Source organism: Dromiciops gliroides, chromosome 3 (assembly GCF_019393635.1).
Source record: "Dromiciops gliroides isolate mDroGli1 chromosome 3, mDroGli1.pri, whole genome shotgun sequence".
Classification (NCBI taxonomy): Eukaryota; Metazoa; Chordata; class Mammalia; order Microbiotheria; family Microbiotheriidae; genus Dromiciops; species Dromiciops gliroides.
In genome coordinates this window covers 590,596,028-590,601,632 of record NC_057863.1, presented here as the reverse complement: position 1 = coordinate 590,601,632, position 5,605 = coordinate 590,596,028, and the positions used below count along the sequence as shown (strand labels likewise).

The following is a 5,605-nucleotide window of genomic DNA, read 5'->3' as shown; positions in this document are numbered from 1 at the left end:
TCTATCCATCCATCCATCTACCCATCCATCCATCCATCCATCCATCCATCCATCCATCCATCCATCCATCCATCCATCCATTTAGCCATCTAGCCATCTAGCCCTCCATCTATCTGTCTATCCATCCATCCATCTACCCATCCATCCATCCATCCATCCATCCATCCATCCATCCATCCATGTGGTTGCCCCAGTGGCACTTCTTTCTAAAACCACTTTGTATTAATTTTGTACATATCATGCATGTATTTACAAGAAGTATCATGTCATGCTCGCTTCATCAGCACATATACTAAAATTGGAACGATACAGAGAAGATTAATATGGCCCCATGCACAAGGATGACACACAAATTTGTGAAGAAGTATCATTGTATAGTAAGTAGAGAGTTGGCCTTGGGGTCTGGAAAACCTAGGTTCAAGCCCCACCTCTGATTTCTCGTGGCTAAGTCATTTAATCTCTCAGAGTTTTAAGCAACTCTCTAAGACTGTAAATTGCAGAAAATGTGCTGACTTTCCTTCATAGAGGAAGTTTCCTTGTCCAGGAGATCACAATACCAATAAAATCACAGAGCCAGTCCAATGAAGGCAGAAGCCATTTTGCTTTTGTCTTTGTATTCCACCCCCCCCCCAAGGGTTTAACTCAGTGCCCAGAACACAGTAAGTGCATCATAAATCCTTGTTGATTGATTGATGGTAAGTTTCCCCTCACTAAAGGTCTTCGGCAGAAGCTTGATGCCCACTTGTCAGACAGGCTCTAGAGGGGATTCTTGCTCAGATTATGGCTGCACTAACTGGCCAGTGAGGTTCCTGCCTGCTCTGAGATTCTATAGGTCAGTAATATTACACTACATGACTGAACTCTCCCAGAGAGTAATGGCCGTGTGCCCAGGGAGCCCAGTGGAATGAGACAGGGGTGACTTGTAATGAAAGATAGAGCTACTCCTGCAGAGGGATCGGGAGACTCATCCATCCAAATCTCACTTCCCAGTCCCTTCCAAGCTCTGTTGTGCCCCACTTCACTAATCCTAGCTAATATCGCTCTGGCTCTTAGGATTGGGGCTTCTTCCATGAGACACTATTTCTAGAAGGCCACCAAAATGTCATTCACCTCAACCCTGGCTTCCCTTTAGTCTGACTCAAAAATGGGTTTTAAGCAATAATTTACTATTGGTGAATGGGTACCAATACACATGATAACATAATGTATGAAAAGTTTAAGAGATAATCTCTGGGTAATTAATCATTTTATTAATTATAGCTAGCAAATAATTAATAAAAGGATGGTCATTTGGCCATTTTCATAAACTAAAGTTGGATCATGGTGGTCTATTGATGCTTATATGCTCTTGGAAGAAGGGGTATTCCCAACAGATGGCAATCAACTCTGATTGGTTAATAATTAATGAGAAGAATGAATATTATAATGAGAGCCTATTCTAATAGGGGGCTGGGACATGACTTTGATTATGTCACTCTTTTTTTTTTTTTTGTTTGGTTTGGTTTTGTGTGTGTGTGTGTGTGTGAGGCAATTGGGGTTAAGTGACTTGCCCAGGGTCACACAGCTAGTTAAGTATTAAGTGTCTGAGGCTGGATTTGAACTCAGGTACTCCTGACTCCAGGGCCGGCGCTCTATCCACTGCACCATCTAGCTGCCCCGATTATGTCACTCTTACTCCTAGACCACCCACAGCCCCAGCACAATCTAGAAAAAGGATCTACCCCACCCCAAGCCTGGGTAGAACACAATAGGCTTCCCCTGTTGAGTGGGGTTTGAACAAGATTGAGGAGAATGTTAAATCCAATCTTATTATCAGTCCTATTCTTCACAGTCTTATTTGACCTAGTAGAGACTGAAGAAATAGGAAGGAGGTAAATCCTGGATCCTCCCAATAGTAATGAGTTATTAATATGAGAGAAATTATAATTTCTCTCAATATATAAATTATAAAAGTGTCAGAGCATCAAAATGAGTCTAGAGACAGGAACCCTAAGAAGTTTCTGAAGAAGGAACCCTACTTAAGACCCTCTAAAGTGGCTTGTAAACTGAGAAGTACCATCACTCCCAATTAACTTAATCCCCCCTTCCTTGTTGTGTCTGATTCTTCATGACCCCATTTGGGGTTTTCTTGGCAAAGTTATTGTAGTGATTTGCCATTTCCTTCTCTGATGGATTAAGGCAAATAGAGGTCATAAAGCTAATGGGGCTGGATTTGAACTCAGGTCTTCCTGACTTGAAGCCCACCATTCATCCACTGAGCCACCGAGCTGCCTCTGCTCTCTTCTTTCTGTAATCTACCGGTGGTTCCCATGCAGTCACTTTAGTCATAAGACCAAAGATCATATATTAAGGCAACCAGGTGGCACAGTCGATAGAGTACCAGGCCCAAGGTCAGAAAGACCTGAATTCAAATCCCACCTCAGACACTTACTAGCTGTGTAACCCTGGAAAAGTCAACCTGTATGCGCCTCAATTTTTTCATCTGTAAAATTGGAATAAATAATGGCACCTTCTTCCCAGAGTTGTAGTGAAGATAAAATGAGATAATATTAGTATATTGCTTTGAGAACCTCAAACACTAAATCAATACTAGCTGGAAGGAACTTCAGAGGAGATTTCATTCAACCCTTCATTTTACACATGAAGAAACTGAGGTTCAAAGAGTGTGACTTTGTCACACAGGTAATAAGTAGTAGAATATGGATTCAGGTCCAGAGACTTTGAAAAATCTCTTTCCTGCTCAGTCTCAGTCGGCTCTGCCCTCTTCTTCCCTCTCCAAACTACAGCTCTTTAGGATTCCTCTCACCAGCATCCTCTCTTGGTTAGGCCTTTCCCAGCTCCAGGAGGGGATCAGAATACTAAGTATGTTCTTGTCTTTCTTTGGCCATCTCTCATCCCCAGAGCCTTAGGCCATGGTGAATAAGGTTGGGGAAGGGTGGCACTTCAGACACTCCAGAGCTGAAGGGCATTGCAGTGGTCTTTGATCCTTATTATTCATTTTAATATATTTATAACATTATTATTATTATTACTATTATTAGTATTAGGGCAGCTAGGTGGCCCAGGGGCTGGAGCAACAGGCCTGGAGTCAGGAAGGCTCATCTCCCTGAATTCAAAGCTGGCCTCGGATACTTACTAGCTGTGCCACCCTGGGCAAGTCACTTAACCCTGTTTGCCTCAGTTTCCTTACCTGTAAAATGAGATAGAGAAGGAAATGACAAAACCACCCCAGTATCTCTGCCAAAAAAATCCCAAATGTGGTCAGGTAGAGTCAGATGTGACTAAAAATGACTGAACAACAACGACATTATTAGTAGGATCTATATGTGTTGTTTCTCCCATTATACTGTAAGCCTTTTGAAGGCAAGCACTGACCACTTTTGTCTTTGTCTCCCCAGCACTTAGCAGAGCAATTGACACTTAAAAGGCAAGAGTTGGTAAGAGTTAATAAGGGCTTGTGGATGGATGGATGGATGAAATGCAACATGTGATATCAGTACTAATTGGGGACAACTTTTTGCACCTAGCACAGTGACTTACATATGAGAGGTGCTTAATAAATGCTTGTTGGATTGGATTGAATTGAACTACACAGTCATTCCATCTGCCTGTCTGGAATCTTTCCTATTGCCCACTGCCAGGACTCTCTGGCTGTCCTGTCCGACCTTGACGTGACCGTCCCCTCTCTGCATCCCTCTAAGTCCTTGACTGGAACAACCCCTTCCTCCTATAATTCTTGGTTCTTCTTTTCTTCTTTGAAGAAGTGATGGAGAAGAAAGAAGAAAAGTGATTCTGGGGCCAGGGGTACTGTGGAATTGGAGGCTTATCCTCATTCTCCTCCCAGAACCATCTGGATAGTTCTTTAGAGATTCAAAAGCCTCTCAGTCCATGTTTCTATATTTGCATTTCCCCTCCCACCCCAGTCTGTCTCTGTCTATCTCTGTCTGTTTCTGTCTCTGTATCTCTGTCTCTCTCCATCTCTCTCTGTCTCTGTCTTTCTGTTTCTGTCTCTCTGTCTCTCTGTTTCTCTGTATCTCTCTGTCTCTCTCTCTTTGTCTCTTTCTGTCTCTGTCTCAATCTCTCTCGGTCTCTCGGTCTCTGTCTCTCACTCTCTGACTCTCTCTTTTTCAATCGCTCTTCTCCTTCCCTCCCTCATTCCACTTAATACAGGCATCTGTCTCACCCATACTCTCAAATTCCTTTCCAAAGCATTAGTGCTTAAATGTCTCCAATTGAATTATGTGCCATGCATCTGAAAATCCCCTTGGGAAGAATGCCCCAGCCCTGTCCCTGTTCTTGATGAGAATGATGAGCGAATGTGAGTCATGAAGAAGCTGGGAGGGAGTTTGGGATCTACTTTCAAGAATCTTGAACTAGAATTTATTCCTGAAACAATATGGTGGCTGGCCATATGTTGGGGCCAGAGTGAGAATCTAGCTAACTGGAAATGGGGAACAGATTTCTGGTTAGTCCAAGAGTCTGTAGCCACTACCATTAACCACATCTAAGATAGAAATCTTGGGCTGGAACTCCCAATCTCTGCCCTCAAATGATAATAGAAAGGATTAAAGTACTTGGACTAGGCAGCATGACAAAATAAAAGAAGAGAACACCACCACCACTAGTCCCCAGCCAGCAGCTTTAGAGAAAAGATCAAGTAAGGCAGGGAGTGGTGCAGTGGATAAAGCACTGGCCCTGTATTCAGGAGGACCTGAGTTCAAATCTGACCTCAAACATTTGACACTTACTAGCTGTGTGACCCTAGGCAAGTCACTTAACCTTCATTGCTCCGCCAAAAAAAAGTAAGGCAGGGAGAATAGAGAAGCTAAGAAATCCCAGGGATGGTCCTCATTTTTGCAAGGGACTTACTTCTTCACGTTTATCTGCATGTCTCCCTTCCCCAGCCTCAGCATCTCTAACATCCAATGATTTTATGTCGGAAGCACAGAATCTTAGAGCAGAAAGGAACCTTAGAAATCTTCATTGCAAGATGAAATTCAATGGGAAGTCTTCACTTAAATCCCTCCCCAAACCAAGTTTATCGATTTAAGATGAGGGAGTTATGATTTGACAGCAGTTTTTTTCTGAAAAGGATCTGGAGGTTTTAGTGGACTGAAAACTCAGGACAAGCCAGTAGTGAAATGTGGCAGGTTTTTTTAAAAAAGCTAATGCATTCTAGAATTGCAATGAGGGATGTGGCTTTCAGGAACAGGGAGGTGATTGTCCCATGGCCCTCAGTCCATATCAAACCTCATCCGGAGTATTGTGTTCAGTTCTAGTAACCACAGTTTAGGAAGAACGTTGGTAAGCTAGAAAGTGATTGGATGGCTTGGTTCACCTATGTCCTGCCCACTGGGAAGGCTAAGGATGGTGGGTCTCTCAAGCTCCATAATCCTGAGCTACGGTGGGCTATGCAGATGGGTAGTGGCATCAATAGAGCTCAGAGCTGATCACCACCAGGTTGCCTAAGGAGAGGTGACTAGACTCAGGTTAGAAGTAGAGCAAGTCAAAGACCCCGTGATGAACACAAGTAGGAATCAGTGGTCCCTGCTTTTTGAGCCTGAGTGAGATGGGGAAACCTAGTCCAAAAAGGAAAGTCATCAGA

General features: G+C 43.2%; 1 non-coding gene across 1 annotated transcript; it reads left to right on the top strand.

Annotated features, from left to right (window-relative positions):
• Nucleotides 1-268: 268 nt before the first annotated feature.
• Nucleotides 269-376, top strand: LOC122752222. The gene has a single exon (XR_006356010.1). It is a non-coding gene; the product is annotated as a U6 spliceosomal RNA (small nuclear RNA).
• The last annotated feature ends 5,229 nt before the right edge of the window (nt 377-5,605 follow it).